At 43.4% G+C, this 16,556-nt stretch overlaps 5 non-coding genes across 5 annotated transcripts; 3 read left to right on the plus strand and 2 right to left on the minus strand.

Annotated features, from left to right (window-relative positions):
- Positions 1 to 1,225: 1,225 nt before the first annotated feature.
- On the plus strand, positions 1,226 to 1,307 carry trnas-uga (transfer RNA serine (anticodon UGA)). Its single transcript has one exon. It is a non-coding gene; the product is annotated as a tRNA-Ser (tRNA).
- Positions 1,308 to 2,858: 1,551 nt separating this feature from the next.
- Positions 2,859 to 2,931, minus strand: trnaq-uug (transfer RNA glutamine (anticodon UUG)). Its single transcript has one exon. It is a non-coding gene; the product is annotated as a tRNA-Gln (tRNA).
- Positions 2,932 to 4,124: 1,193 nt separating this feature from the next.
- Positions 4,125 to 4,198, plus strand: trnan-guu (transfer RNA asparagine (anticodon GUU)). The gene has a single exon. It is a non-coding gene; the product is annotated as a tRNA-Asn (tRNA).
- A 3,829-nt stretch (positions 4,199 to 8,027) lies between these two features.
- trnar-ccu (transfer RNA arginine (anticodon CCU)) lies at positions 8,028 to 8,100 on the minus strand. The gene has a single exon. It is a non-coding gene; the product is annotated as a tRNA-Arg (tRNA).
- Positions 8,101 to 16,142: 8,042 nt separating this feature from the next.
- On the plus strand, positions 16,143 to 16,216 carry trnai-aau (transfer RNA isoleucine (anticodon AAU)). Its single transcript has one exon. It is a non-coding gene; the product is annotated as a tRNA-Ile (tRNA).
- The last annotated feature ends 340 nt before the right edge of the window (positions 16,217 to 16,556 follow it).

Below are 16,556 nucleotides of genomic sequence, written 5' to 3' on the forward strand. Positions count from 1 at the left end.
ATACTTTCCATCCCTAGATTGAAAAAAAAAAAAACAGAAACAGGCTGACAGGACGACAATCAAATTGCAAAAACTCATCAAAGCACTCGATAGAGTATTTGAATCCACAAGTAGCTACGAGCAACTTTGTCCTGGCTTGCATGAAAGTCGGAAAATGTCAAAAAGAAAAAGATGGTGGCTTTTTCATATCTGTTCTTTTATTTTTAGTTCGTTGGCTCTTCTGTCCATTGTCCTCCTGCCTGGCTCTTGACCTGTGACTGTCTGAACGCACACATTAGACTTTCAGGCGGGGGATTTGTCCTGAGCCTCTGTGAAAGACCCACCCACCCCCATAAATAACTGCTCTAGAAACACATGAATGCAAAACTAAACCACAGCTTAAAGAGGAGCTCCAACTCAGTGCCATACTAATGTAAACGAAGTAATACTAAGACATGTTCTTATGGATTTGTCTTACCTTGAGATATGTAATTGGATTTCAGGATTAACTTCCTCATTCAATGTACTGGTGATTCTTTGCCTGGTCAGTACCTGGGTGGGAGACCTCCAGCGAACAATTAAGCTTGCTGCTGGAAGTGGTGTTAAGAGACTCTTAGGATCTTCCAGAGGTGTCTGTCCAATAGCACTAGTTGCCTTAGAGCTGGCTCAAACATTGCTCAAGAGTCTACCTTTCACAGATGCGCAAAGATGAATGATGGGGGTGCACGCTTCAAGGAGCCTTCCAACTGTAGGGACCGATTAGAGACGATCCGTAGCATGTGTTCGTTTCCATATACGCCCCGTGTCTCAACGGTAGGACAGAGTCAAATACTGCCTCGACACGTAACAGCGTTATATTAAACCGCAGGACTTGAGGGCTGTTTTGTTTGAATGTTCAAGGCATTGGTAAGAGCGTAGGTCAAGGGCCATTGGTGCATCTCCTGTAACTGGAGTAAAAATGCTATTCAAAGTGCAGTGACTAAAATTGTCGTCCACATGTCTCCGTTGTTGATTGCTTTCTGTCTAAGAACGTTCTGTTTTCATGTCCGAACGGGGAGACTTTATCATTCCAACTTGAAGCCACCCTTAAGTCCTCTGAGGTGTGTGTGTGTGTGTGTGCTTACACGTATGGCGTAAAAGGTTTCTTAAACGGAGAGCGAACTTGAAAAAAGTTGCCTCCGCTGCTGCCGCCGCCTCGCACTCCCTGTTCCATTGTAGCAAGAAGGCAGCGGCCGCGGCGCTCGCTGTACTCGTGGCCGAGTGGTTAAGGTGACGGACTTGAAATCTGTTGGGGTCTCCCCGCGCAGGTTCAAATCCTGCCGACTACGGCGTCCTTTGCATTTGGTTGCGTGCGTGCGTGTAAAAGGACCAGCGCCGTTTCGTTTTCGCTGGGACCTTTAACACTCTAAATCGCCTGGACCCGCAGCCTGTGAAATCGATTCTTCAGCACCCACGAAGGACGCTTTGCCGCTGGACACAGATAATGCTTTTCTGCAACGAGCTTTCCAGCTGAATTTTCTCGGCAGCTCCGTACTGAACCTGTTCTCCATTGCAACATAGCGGAGGCTCGTCACGTCTATAGCAAGGCTGTGTAGGACCGCATACGCCACAGTGACTTGTACACAGACCACATGAAAGGCAAGCAAAATACACTTTTAAAATTCCAAAGACTCACAAGGTCAGAGAAACAGCGATGACCTGAACAGATCTGTTACAGAAGTCTAGGTTGACCTTTTTAGAGCTGTAATTGCATTTTTGTTTAATAGAAGATCAAATCTACTCGCATGTACCAGCACCTTACAGTTTATTGATGTTAATTCTGTTTAAGTAATAAGATTGCTAACGATGTTGGACTTTAGCCGGTGTTTTTTAGAACAAATTGCTTACACTTCTGTAAGGAATACGCAGTACGTGCCTTTGTCAGTCATTGCTCACCATACCTGTAACTTTCTTATCTAACTCACTTCCTCAAATGGTGAAGGTCCACAAACATAAATGAAAAAAAAACCCTTGTTGTAGATGAGGTGCACAAAAAAGCAGCCCCTGATAGTGTATAACACATTTATACTATTGCAGAGACACATGTAACATATATATATAATGTATATATATGAAACAGAAATAGAAACAGAAACAGGAATCGCTTACTCACCTGGAGAATCTCTGTAGGAATATCTAGCATTTATCAATGGAAATAAAAGCTGCTTTAATACAGTGCATGTTCAAACTCAAACCCTCAGCTGCTGTTCTTGTTTGTTTTGGGACAAATTGCAACTGAGCATCGCATGAGCCGTTACGTACCCTTATCTGTTAGGGAATTTCAAGGGAGGAGTTAGGTCAGAATGGGTAGGCTGCAAAACAACAAGTAAAGATTTATTCCAAGATGAAACGTTGTGGCGGTTTTCTTATCTTTTCAGCATGGACTAAACATTTACGTGTTCCTTATATGCTATATATGTATATATTAGCACCAATGTCGTTCTTAAAAACTAACATGAAATTGTCAGGGACATTCAGCTATATACAAAGACGAGACAGACAAAGTAATAATTCTGTATTAACGTGGCCTACATATTGACGCAATGATCGAACTATCTGACATGTTCTGATTCAGATCCCCTGCAGTTCATGCCAATTAGAACAATAGCAATGCTGAGTCCTCCCCACCCTACTGAGCACAAATTCAGCTGCTCTCCAGTTCTTTTCTGCATGTTTTTTCATTGCAATTGAGCTCGGAGCTGGAGATGATCTCCATACAGTTCTGTGTTCACCAGCCCGCACTTGCGTGCTAATTTACGGGTTGTGGCAAATGCTTTTCTATAGTTCATATACATGACGGCAACCTGTTACCGAGGAACCTGAGAGGTTTAAAAGCCTCGCGAGCCAGGCAGGACTCGAACTTACAATCTTCTGATCCAAAGTCAGAAGCGTTATCCATTACGCCACTGGCCCATAGAACACGTGCTTGCACTCCACCACAGAGAGCTCTACACTGCTACTAGTAGTACACTTCCCCATCTAAATTTTCACAGCAAGAAACTTGTGTTTCCTACTATTTTTATCAGGTTTAAAATATCATCTCCTTAAAACAGAAAAAGTGTTGATGTGTCGTGCTGAAATTCCGATTGATTTTGAATTCAAAGAAAAAAGGTTTTCTTCCAAAACACCATGAAATTGTCACATCTTGCAGACAATAGGTGTATTCCATGTTGAAAAGAGAAGAAAGAAAACCATGGAGCCTTTTACAGGTGTGAGGCTTCTTCAGGTGTGAGAAGACCTCACAGTCGAAACGCTGTGTTTCCATTTTTCTCTTTTCAGCATGCAATAAACCTATTACTTGTTCCTTTGCAGCCGAGGCATGCTGACGTAGGTACCCAGCTGAACATCTTGCAGACTCTACAGTACTTCTCTCCTGTAGAAGTAAAGCAGGGCTTGCTGGGTGAGCTTTTGCTCCGGTAAATTAGGTCACGTGTCATGTTAAATCACTTCTTCTAAACACAACATTTGCTGGTGCTAGCTTTCCCCATGAAAAGAGACATTTCCCTTACAGTACATGACATATCGTTTTTATTCTATCAATAAGTATAGAAATTAAACAAAAGAAAAAATGGTGTCGCCAAAGAATGCACAGCTCTGTCGCCTTGGGGAGGTGTCAAGGGCATTGAGCTCCTTGGACATGAAAAGTGCCCGATAAATGCCATTTCTCATCATTTCTCTTGGCGTCAGTTCTGCTATTAAATGGGACGGAGGCAACGGGCTCAGAGAGCAGGTTAAGTGCACACCGAACGCAGATGTGTCCAAGTGTCTGTAAAAGCGCGGTGCTCCGCTGGCGCTGTTCCCTAGTGGCTTAAAGTGCCTGCCTGGTAAGCAGGTGATCCTGGGTCTGAATACCAGCGGTGCCTCTCTCCGTGTCTTGTTGTGCCGAATGTCTCATTTCAGACAAACATGTACAGCTTGGTTCAGTTTAATGCAAGAATTCATTTCCTTTCTGGAATAACTTGTTTTTGAAGAAATCCATACAGCTTGTGAAAGATGAAATCCATTTCTTGGTTGTCAGTGGAAAAAGATTGCCGGCTGCAAGAAGCGCAAGTGATTATTTTCTTTGACCATAAACCTGCAAATGTAGGGAGCACAAGTGGCCGTCAGTCTCTGTGGCGCAATCGGTTAGCGCGTTCGGCTGTTAACCGAAAGGTTGGTGGTTCAAGCCCACCCAGGGACGCATGTCTCCGTTTTTCCAATGTAAACATCATCACCGCTAAAAAAGATGGCGCAGAAGGCTCCACAGTCGAAACGTTGTGCTTCTTTTCTTCTCTTTTCAGCATGGAGTAAACCTTTGCTTGATCCTTTGCAGCCTACGCATGCTGACACAGCTACCTTTCTCTTAACGCGCCTCAATCATTATTCACCAAAACCATCAGCAGAATGTGTCGCCTTTGTGGTGATGTCAGTCCTCTGCTTCACAAATGTCCTTAGTGACGGACCATTTCTTTCTGCCATTTTTCCGGAGCGGTTATTGATTGCTCCATCATTTCCCTCATACTTTCCATCCCTAGATTGAAAAAAAAAAAACAGAAACAGGCTGACAGGACGACAATCAAATTGCAAAAACTCATCAAAGCACTCGATAGAGTATTTGAATCCACAAGTAGCTACAAGCAACTTTGTCCTGGCTTGCGTGAAAGTCGGAAAATGTCAAAAAGAAAAAGATGGTGGCTTTTTCATATCTGTTCTTTTATTTTTAGTTCGTTGGCTCTTCTGTCCATTGTCCTCCTGCCTGGCTCTTGACCTGTGACTCTCTGAACGCACACATTAGACTTTCAGGCGGGGGATTTGTCCTGAGCCTCTGTGAAAGACCCACCCACCCCCATAAATAACTGCTCTAGAAACACATGAATGCAAAACTAAACCACAGCTTAAAGAGGAGCTTGTCATGACCGCCAGGCAGTTAAGACCAACTCTTAAGCAATCTAAACAGCACCAGCAGCGGGTGATTATTAACAAACGCCGCCGCACAAGTTAACCCACCTGCACACACTCCACCGTGCGGTACGCAGTGCTATTTTTACCATCTTTACCTGCTTCCCGCTGGTATTGAGTCTACTCCTTGAGAGCTCTACCTGGCGTTTCTGCCTTTTCGACTTTGGACCTCGCCTCTCACCTCGGACTGTTTGCCACCAGTGTTCTCCCTGGATTACGACTTACCTTACGCCTCTTGACCACGAAACAAAGCAAAGCAGAGCAAAACAAAATGAACAAACGAAAACCCTCACGTCCCGCACTTGCATATAACGCCGTTACGTGCCCAAGCGGTATTGTACGTCATCCTAGCACTGCACCCCGGGGCGTACGGTATATGGGAACGAGCACACGCCACGAATCGTCTCGAATCACTCCCTACAGCTATAAGGCACCTTGAAGCATGCACCCCCAACATTCTTCTTTGCGCATCTGTGAAAGGTAAACTCTTGAGCAAACTCTGAACCAGCTCTAAGGAAACTAATCCGATTAGACGTTACTTTGACTAATCTTTTAAGGGACCCTTGTTAATTGGAGAAATCAATGATTTCGAATGAATTCTGTATGCGATAAAAGACAGCTATACACAGAAAACATGCAGGACACTTCTCATGATGTTTCCCGAGCCGAAACACAGTGCGTTTTTCCAAGCCATCTGACAAAGCCCGCCCACTGAAAACTGCAGCAAATCGTGTAAAGACGTTCAACTTTGTAACTACTGCACGCACAGGAAGCAGAATAAATTCCTCTTTTCAAACTGTCAAAGGTTTGCTTTGCGAACACTGCAGGACATCGCACAATCTCTTTTGAACGGGGACAAACGATTTCTTATGGGGCACAGTAAGTACAGACGTTTAAAAAGCTCCACTCATGCCGACGATGCAGCATGAAGAAGCGCAACCTAACGTTTGCATTCCTAGCAAATTCCTTTTATTTTTTGATAAATAAAGACAGTCTTGTTTAACAAACAACACACACAACATTTTACATTGTGAATTCAATTCAAATCAATGTATTTCTATATAGCGCCTTTCACAACAAGGTTGTCCCAAGGCACTTAACAATGCAAGTTGTTAAGAGCCTTGTGTTTAATATGCCCCCTAGGTTACGTGCTGTCTCTTTGAGGCAAATGTTTAAATCCTCTGAGTTAAGTGCTGAAGTTATAGTAGTCCTATCAGTATTGTTGCCTCCGATCAACAGATCCTCATTTTTCTCAGAGTTGAGTAACAAAAAGTTTTCACACATCCAAGTATTTCCTTCCTTAATGCATTTAACTAAACTGATAATAGAAGAGTTGTCGTTTGGTGTAAACAAAATGTTTATTTGAGTGTCATCAGCATATGAATGAAAGTTCATATTATTTTTTCATATTATCCTACCTAGCAGCAGCATGTTGAGAGAGAGAGCAATATTGGTCCCAGCACTGATCTTCTGGTACCCCAAATTGAACTGGTGACATTGATGAAGCAGTACAATTATTAGATATTTGAACATAATGAAAACGATGAGTAAAATGTGAAGTAAACCACTGAAGGACGGTTCCAGATAAGCCAACCTCAAACTCAAGCCTGTGTAACAAAACAGAGAGGTCAACCATGTCAAAGGCAGCTCTAAGATCTAGAAGCACAAGCACTGTTGCATTCCCCGCATCAGTAGCTAAGAGAATATCATTTACGACTCTTGTTAATGCAGTTTCAGAAACCAGACTGAAATTTCTCAAGTATATTATTTGAATCCAGATACGATTGACGTTGGGCAACAACTATTCTCCCAAGACTTTTAGATTGAAATGGGACCTTTGAGACAGGCCTGTAGTTGTTAAGAACTTGTGGATCCAAATTTGACTTCTTAAGGAGTGGTCTAACAACCGCTACCTTAAATTGATCAGGTACAACGCCTGACGCAAGCGATGCATTCATCATACTAATTATAGGTCCTGCCAGTCCTTCGAGGGAATCTTTGACTAGCTGAGTGGGGATGGGATCTAGCGAACAGGTGGTTGACTTTGTCTTACGTCTGTGTTCATGAGTCCACCATAAGAAGAAATCTGAACAGGAGTGGTGATCATGCGAGGTCACCATGGAGGAAACCACTGCTCTCCCCCCCAAAAAAACCACCACTGCCCCTCTCAAGTTTGCTAAAGACCACATGGATGTTCCACAGCAACTCCTGGAACAATGTTCTGTGGACAGACGTGACAAAAGTTGAACTTGTTGGTAAATGTGCACAGCGTTATGTTTGGAGATAACAAAACACTGCATACCAACTCCAAAACCTCATCCCACCTGGGAAGGATGGCGGAGGCTGTACGGCTTGCAATCATCGAGGGACCGATGAATTCCAAGATGTATCAGGAAAATCTACAGCAGAATGTCAGGGTGTCTGCCTGTGATCTAAAACTCGAAAGACGCTGGGTCATGCAGCATGACAAAAACAAAGGAGTACATCAACAACAGAGTGGCTGAAACAAAAGAAATTCCGTATTTTGGGATGGCCAAGTAAGAGTCCTGACCCCAATCCCATTGAAGTGCAGTGGCGTGATCTGAAGCAGGCCGTTCAGTGCAAGACATCCCAAAAATATACATGAACTGAAACAGTTTTTCATAGAGGAATAGGCCAAAATACCTCCTAACCGCTGCTCAGGTCTGACCAGCCGCTACAGAAAGTGGGGGTTGAGGTTTTTGTCATAAAGGAGGTTCCACTAGCTCCTTAATATAAGGGTTCACGTACTTTTTCCATCAATGACCTTGATTTTTTAAACCATTTGGTCAATAAAGAAACAGCAATGTCAAATGTTGGGCGTGTGTTGTTTGTTAAATCAGACTCTCTTTATTAATTATTATGACTTAGATAAAGATAAGATCACATGTTAGGAGCCATTCATGCAGAAATCCACATCATTCCGAAGGGCTGTTTACAAAAGTTTTTCTCCCAACTGTATGTGAGAGAAAAGCAGAGACGCTCACTGAGTAAGGTGGGGTTGCAGCTTTGCAAATCACAAGGACATTTGTACGCTCAAAATGGGACAGGAGCACCCCAGATGGGACTCGAACCCACAATCCCTGGCTTAGGAGGCCAGTGCCTTATCCATTAGGCCACTGGGGCACACTGGGTTGGGTCGATCATGCTGATGAAGAGCCAGTTTTTTTTTTCCTTTGCTTTTACAAAGGGATCCCCAAAATTAGGAAAGTTAGGCAGCAGAAGGTTTACTGTGACCTGAGAAGGACCGGCATCCAATCACGGTGGTACACACAGACACGCTCTCACTCATCTGAGCTACACGGCTACCAAGATGATCTCAGGTGCGCCGAGCTGGTACGGAACATATTGAACTGAACAACGGCGAATTGTCTCTCAGACAGGCTTTTCACCTCTGAGCTCCCTGACTGACAGTAATCAGCTAGCTAGTGAAACAGTCAGCTGCTTCTAAGCCTTAAACAGCTGCATCTCGGCGCTTCCACAGACAGATGATTTGAAAGCCAAACATCGCCCATTGGGAACACCTTACTATCACTAGTTTAAGAGACTCTTAAGGTCTTGCAGAGGTGCCTGTCTAATAGCATGCGCTTTGCAAGCTATAGGTGTTTAGGCTGAGGCAGAATGCCTGTTAACAAAATGTTTTTCTAAAGGGGCCTCGCACTCTTTTCCAAGCAATGGTCACCATCCCCACCGAGTGTCACAATGTAGTCATGTCCTAGGACATCACCTGTTAGTCTCCATTTGTCTGCCACCAACACTTTAGGTTACAGGGTCACAACCGCACCCCAGAGACCAGAGGAGCCGTTGGCGTTCTGGCGGCGCAGATTGGGCTGAAGGTGGGGCGCTTGAATCTCGCTGTTGGAGGCCGTCTGAAACTGACCCAAGCCTTTCCCTTGAATTAAATGTAAATAAGAAATGAACCCCAGATGCACATGGAATCAATCACGTGTTTCCTTTGAGCCGTTTCAGAGACTGCTCCAGAGTTTACCTTGCACAGATGCGCAAAGATTAATGATGGGGGTGCACGCTTCCAGGCGTCTTACAACTGTAGGGACTGTTTAGAGACAATTCGTAGATTGTGCTCATTTCCCTCTATTCCCCGTGTTGCAGTGGTAGGATGACGTAAATTCCTGCTTCGACACGTAACGGCATTATAATCAAGTGCAGGAGCTGAGGGCTTTAGTTTTGTTTCGTTTTCCATGGCGTTCGTAAGCGCGCAAATCAAAGGCAATTCCTGCGTCTAACACGAATGTAAATGCTTTTGAAAGTGCAGTGTGGTGCAGCTTGTAAAATCCTTTTCCACATTTGTGGTTTGTTGCTGTTTTTTCTGTCTGCCAAAGTTGCATTTTGACATCCGGACTGGGGGACTTTATCATTTGAACGTGAAGCCAGCCTTAAACCCTCTGAGGCGTGTCTGTCTGCCGGCACGAATCTTGTGAAAGGTTTTTTTTTTTTTAACGGAGAGCGACTTTAAAAAGGTTTCCGCAGCCACCTCGCACTCCGTGTTAGATTATAGGAGGAATGCGGCGGCAGCGAGCTCGCTTTTGTCATGGCCGAGTGGTTAAGGCGATGGATTCGAAATGCGTTAGGGACTCCCCGCGCAGGTTCGGAACTTGCCGACTCCTGCGTCTGCCGCACGTCGCCTTGTGCCTGCGCGGCAAAGGCAAAGTGCCGCTTCTCCTTTCCCGGTACTATAAAAACGTTAAATCGCTTGGACCCGCTGCCATGGAAAGCAGTTCTTCAGATTACCATACATTCTGCGTTCGCACCTCTGGTGCTCTACTTATGCCTTTGAAAACCTAATGAATAAAGCTGAAAGAACCGACACGATATGTAGGTGCTCGTAAAGCACGCATTAAAGAACTGTTAACAGCAAGGGTTTCAGTGGGTTAACTGAGAAGGCGTGATCGCTAATTGTTGACTTTTTATTTGGTGTTAGAAACACTCTTACTGTGCATGACGTGCAACAAATGTAGCCACAGAAATTGCATCACGCTTTCATGTATGCTATTGCAGACACCAACGTTGCCTAGATAGAAAACCGAAATAGCCGTGGGTTTGCTTGCTGGTCTGAAGGATCTCTCTTCGAATCTCTATCATTTGTCAATGGAAGTAAAAGACGCTGCAATCTCATACGTTCAGAATCAAACCCGCAGCTGTTGTTCGACTTTATTTCTTGACTAATTACAACTGAGTGTCGCATGAGCAGTTACGTAAACTTGTCTGGTATATTTGAACACAAATGCCGTTCTTCAATTAAAACTAACAGTACATTGTCAGGGACATTCAGTTCTATACAAACAAGAGACAGACAAGAGAATATTTCTACCTTTCATGTGGACTACGTGTTGACTTACTGATCGGAATAATTGAAAAGTTCGGGTTCATAGCCGATGCAGTGCGTGCTAATTAGAACAACAGCAACGATTAGCTCTCAGCACCGTACTGAGCCCAGGTGTTTTTCTAAAGCTGTCAAGTGCAGTTCATTTACATGAAGGAAATCTCTTACTGGGTACGATTACAATACAGTAAGTAGCACAGGCTACTTAGGGAGTAGCCTGATGCGTTTAAAAACGACCCGAGCCAGGCGGAAGTCGAACCTACAATCTCCTGATCCGTAGTCAAACGTGTTATCCATTGCACCACTGACCCTGGTGCAACACTGCAGGACTGCAACCCGGTGAGCTCAGCACTGCAACTAGTAAAATACCCCGGTCCATTCTTTTCCAGAAGTGAGAAACACCTGTTTTCTACATTTTGTCTGTTTTAAAACCATATCTCTTTAAACCAAACCAAGAGTTTGTCTTTTGCACTGATATTCTGATTCATTTCGATTTCAAAGAAAAAAAAGCATTACCTTCCAAAGCATCATAAAATTGTCCCTTCTTCCAGACTCTACTTCTCTCTTGTAGTAGTACAGTAGACCTTTCCAGGTGAGCAGATCACAGAGTCCGAAATGAGCTTCCTCCATCAAGCAAAGTACCTGAACATGACTCTGTCTTCATAAAAGCGCCCCTGTAATAAAGAAATTAAATCTGAAATCAAGAGGGCAGTTGCCTACTGAAATACAAGAAGTCATCAATTTTAACCTAGCAACACATTAAAGGCTGCATCTATACAAGTACGATTCTAGAAATGCTCACCAGATTACGTTTTAAGAAGGAACTGCGCTTCAGGTTCTGCCGAGATCTTAACTCGGATGGCAGGATTCAGAGTCCGGAGTGCGGACTGATTGCGCACGGAGGGTCCATATACTGTGGATCCCTCAGTGATCTTCCGCGTGTTCAAACAGCCAGCGTGTGACTCCCCTGTCCCCGTGACCTCATTGCTCTGCTCTCTCCTCTGTGCAGCCGAGCCCGATTCACGGTAAAGTGAAAAAAAATATGCCCTCAACGTGAGATTTACTCTGGAGCGAGGATAGATGTTACCTTTTTATCATTGAACAGGATGTATGTGATGTGGCGACTAGGTTCAATTTTGTATCCTCTTTAAAAGATTAAGGACTGGGGTGAGCGTGATTTACCACCCTTTCAGCTAAGATCCCGACGTGCGCACCGTTTAAGCTGCATAGACTCGGTCGTTTAACTCTTCTCAATTAGCAGGGTTAAGGTTAAAGAAAAAAAACATTGCTGACTTCTTTTTTTTTGCCAGCTGCTAGCGCTGATTAGCAAGGTTTGTATTTCATGTTTTGCAAGTTGCATCCATTTTAAGAAAAACAAGTCGTGTTAAAGACAGGAAATAAATACTTGCATTTAATTAAGTCTAGCCGTAGGCAGTTATCCACTGGGATTCAGACCCAGGGCCTCCTGTTTACTAGACAGGCGCTTTAACCAACTAAGCCACAGCGCCCCGGGAGTGCTGTCCTTTTGCAGCCACTTGGACACACCACTCAGACACATCTGCATTCGGTGTGTGCTCCGCCTGCTCGCTGAGCAAGTTGCCACCTTTACATACAATAGCAACATCGACACCAAGAGAAAGGATGACAAATGGCTTTTATCTGGAACTTTTCATGTCCAAGGAGCTCAATGTGCTTTCTGTGTACAACAGGGCCACTGAACTCCACGCTGGCCACTGAACCACAGCAGTGGCTTGCTGGCTTGACATCTCCCAAGGAAAATATTGAAATCGCATGTGGAACAGGAAAATGACCCTCGAGTACGAGGGAAAAAAAAGAAAAAGATCATCTGGAGCGCGCCAACCCAGTTGGGACAGCCCAGTTTTGTCGATGAGGTGGCCGAGTGGTTAAGGTGATGGATTGCTAATCTATTGTGCTTTGCACGCATGGGTTCAAATCCCATCCTCGTCTGTTTCCATTCTGTTTTTGATCCCTATTGCTCAATGCACAGTGAAAGCATTGCATACATGTGTCTGACAATGAGAAATGGGCCCCTGAGACAGTCATTTGCCTGTTTCACAAATGATCGTATTTTACTAGAGATTCTGTTTGGGATTCAGATGTGCATTCGGACAGCAATCCCTTTCAAGAAATGATACGTTCTGGATGAGGTCAAAGGTGCATCATTTGGACACTTTGTGGGCTTGAAATACAAAGAAAATCATGTTCTATGGTACAAGATAAATACAAAACTTAAGCTTTTATTATAATTAGATTTGTTTATAAAGCATAAGCAATCATTTATTACATTAATATATGTAAAAATAACATTTTAGCATCATACGTTTAGTATATTTAGTCCCTAATGCTGAAAGAAATGATCATAGAACATGACTTCTAACCTTACCTGCGGTGTTTTTGATCCCTATTGCTCAATGCACAGTGAAAGCATTGCATACATGTGTCTGACAATGAGAAATGGGCCCGAGACAGTCATTTGCCTGTTTCACAAATGATCGTATTTTACTAGAGATTCTGTTTGGGATTCAGATGTGCATTCGGACAGCAATCCCTTTCAAGAAATGATACGTTCTGGATGAGGTCAAAGGTGCTGGAACACTGTATTTAGGATGTGTTTGCAGTTATTCTGTGTTTCTAGCTTCAACCCAGTGATATATATATATATATGCTCACTGATTTTTTGGTACATGCCCAGGGCAATAATCATTATGAGGATTTATTTCCATATGTGCTAGAGGTAGTGTTGTGAAATTCTTCAACACACTGGATCGCAGGTTTAAACCTGCACTCTTACTCCTTAAATACCAACAAATGCAGATATGTAGCAATCATATTGTAGCTGACACTCATTTGCCTGTTTCACAAATGATCATATTTTACTAGAGATTCTGTTTGGGATACGGATGTGCATTCTGACAACAATCTCTTTCAAAAAATGATTTTACCTTATCGCAGCTTTGCCCCTCTTGCCTCTTTGGAAAATATCTCCATCTTGTGGTCGTTGTTGGTAATGTCTAGACAATATCTCCATCTTGTGGTCGTTGTTGGTAATGTCTAGACAATATATCCATCATGTGGTCGTTGTTGGTAATGTCTTCTTATGCCCTTTTTTTATTTCAATTCTTTATTAGTTGATTCTAGAATCTCTACAATAGAGCTGAAAATATCAGTTTTGTAGCAGACAATATGACATTAGTTATAGTCCAATTAAGACTTTATTACCCTGTTTGTAACATAACAAATTAAAATTGATTAAAACTAAGTTTGGAACACCAGGGAACATAAAAAATGATTTTTAGGAAAACCATGAGGTTCTCTGTGTCCGATGCCTGCAAGGGGAGAAAGCTAGAATTCTTTGCTTTTTCAAAATTTGAAAATAAACATCATATAACAACAGCTTTCATTCCTAGGAGTGAAAAATAACCATTTTTGAAGACATTTTAGTTTCTAAAACACTACAATAAAGTTGAAAACATCCGTTTTATATTACATTAATTTTTGTGAAATTAGTCATTTATTGCACTATTTTTAATAAAATCTCTAATTAAAAGTGATTAAAATTAAGTTTGGAACAACAAGGAACACAAAAAAAAAGATTTTAAGGAAAAAAATATTGTCTTCTGTGCCAGGTGCCTGCAAGGGGAGAAAGCTAGAATCCTACCCAGGCTCCTGGAGCTCTGTCCTGGCTAAAGGAGGGTGAATCCATCCCATTCAAAGCTCCATGAAAAAATGATATTTTTAAATTTGAAAAAAAAAAACATTATAGAACAACATCTCTTGGTCCACAGAGTGCAAAAATCCAACTTTGAAGAAAATCCATTGACTGATCCCCGAATCCTGAAGTTTCTTCGCATGATATTGGGCTTGCAACCACTTTCTGGAAAATGATGAAAAATGCCAAAAATGAAAAAAAAGTTATCAATTCTAGAGCCTAAGAGGAAAATAAGACAAATGTATATCTCCAAATAATTTTATGTGCTTCAGAAGAGCCCAGGAAAGTTTTTTGCATACATGAAACCACGCCCGTTTGCACGTAAGCAGACATGGTTGCACACACGACTGCATGAAAGCACGCGTGCATGCAAAATCATCCTGTTAAGCATTTGAAAAGCCGCACCACAGCGCACTTGAAATAGCTCTTACATTAGTGGTCGACACAGGAATCGCCTTTTTATTTACGCTCTTACCAACGCGATGGAAAGCAAAACAAAGCAAAGCAGAGCAAAACAAAACGAACAAACGCAAAACCCTCACGTCCCGCACTTGCATATAACGCCGTTACGTGCCCAAGCGGTATTGTACGTCATCCTAGCACTGCACCCCGGGGCGTACGGTATATGGGAATGAGCACACGCCACGAATCGTCTGAAATCACTCCCTACAGCTGTAAGGCGCCTTGAAGCGTGCACCCCCAACATTCTTCTTTGCGCATCTGTGAAAGGTAAACTCTTGAGCAAACTCTGAACCAGCTCTAAGGAAACTAATCCGATTAGACGTTACTTTGACTCATCCTTTAACAGTTTTCAGTCTCTGTCTTTAAACACCTTGCTCAGTCACATTCAAGCCACAAGTACTCTTCTCGGATGTTGCACAAACAAATCCTAATGTCTTGAAAGCATTGCAGCATGTTTGTGTCCCACTTCCCGTGGCTGCAGGACGACTGACACGAACGGACAAACACAATCTGTGGCGTTTAGCGTGACATAGTCTTGCAGGCATCGTGCTGTCTTACTGCAATACTATACCACTTGAGGAAACAGTCCATCTGGCCATGAAACTCATTTGAACGTCTAGCTACAGCAACTAACAATAACATGATTTATTCAGGATGTGTGGAATCAGCACGTCCCGGAGACAGCTTCTGAAATCGTGAGCATTCTCTGGTGGTGTCCTGGAGGGCTCCCCCGGGCATGTGTTGGTGGTATAGTGGTGAGCATAGCTACCTTCCAAGCAGTTGACCCGGATTTGATTCCTGGCCAACGCAGTGGCAAGTGTTTTCAAATGCTGTCACAAGCCTTGGATTGTGACTAGCAAAGCGAAGCCTTTTGAAAGAGCTAAAGCACTGCAAAACGGAATTGAAGGAGAATCTTACAGGGGATTCTGAGCGGTGTCTAAATAAATAAATTCACAGCGTCCGCGGATGGCATTTTGCAGCTGGAAGTAGATGTCGACGCTTTTTGCACACAGCACCAAAAAAGCGTCTTTTTTGAAGGTACAGGCATTGAGCATTGGTGGTTCATTGTTAGAACTCTCGCCTGCCACGCAGGAGGCTTGGTTTCGATTCCTGGCCAGTGGCTTTTGCAGCGAACGGCTCCATCACTTGCATCCCAACTTTTGCAACTCGCAACTGAAAACCCACTGAAGCTAAGCAGGTGTGACCCAGGTCAGTACCTGGATGAGGGTGAGCTACAGGGAAAAACAAAGCTTCCAGCTGGAAGTGGTGTTAATGGGGCCAGCGGGGAGGCGCTCACCCTGAGGTCTGTGCGGGTCCCAATCTCCCAATATAGTGACGGAGAAGCTCTGTTGTAAAAGGGCGCTGTCTTTTGGATGAGATGTAAAACCGAGGTCATAGTGCTCTGTGGTCATTAAAAATGACCACCAAAACCTTTGACAAAAGCTCTTGGTAATTGATGGTCTTCAATAATGTTTCTCCTTTAGGTACATTTAAAATCAGCTGAATAATGCTGTGAAACCATGAAACTGCATGAGAAAGCCCGTACACTGAATTACACGGCTTTCTATTCAAAGGAGGACAAAAGAAATTCCCTGAGTTCGATTTTTTGCAGCACAGAGAGGGGCACTGTCATAAGGCCGGTTAGCTCAGTTGGTTAGAGCGTGGTGCTAATAACGCCAAGGTCGCGGGTTCGAGCCCTGTACGGGCCATGTCCTTTTCTCCTCTCTTACCAAAGCTGTTAGGTTCCTTTCCGTGGTGAGAGGGGTTGTCATGCAACGCTGCCACATAGTGTCGACAGACAAGAGTGTTGCGGGAGAAGAGAAAAGTGTTTGAAGATTTAAGAGTGTCTTAGGTGGAGCCAAAATCAAGTGTCACAAATGCAAGTGGGAAGATTTCCAATGTTTAATATGGTCAAAATAAGCGGAAGTTACCAGCTGGTCCGGCACAGTCTGCCATGCTTTTGTCATATACTGTAAAGTGGTGTCGTACTGGAGCCTCACCATTTGCATATGTGAGGCTCCAGTTATACATCGATTGTCACATTAAATG

The sequence above is a fragment of the Lepisosteus oculatus genome, unplaced genomic scaffold (assembly GCF_040954835.1).
Source record: "Lepisosteus oculatus isolate fLepOcu1 unplaced genomic scaffold, fLepOcu1.hap2 HAP2_SCAFFOLD_722, whole genome shotgun sequence".
Lineage (NCBI taxonomy): Eukaryota > Metazoa > Chordata > Actinopteri > Semionotiformes > Lepisosteidae > Lepisosteus > Lepisosteus oculatus.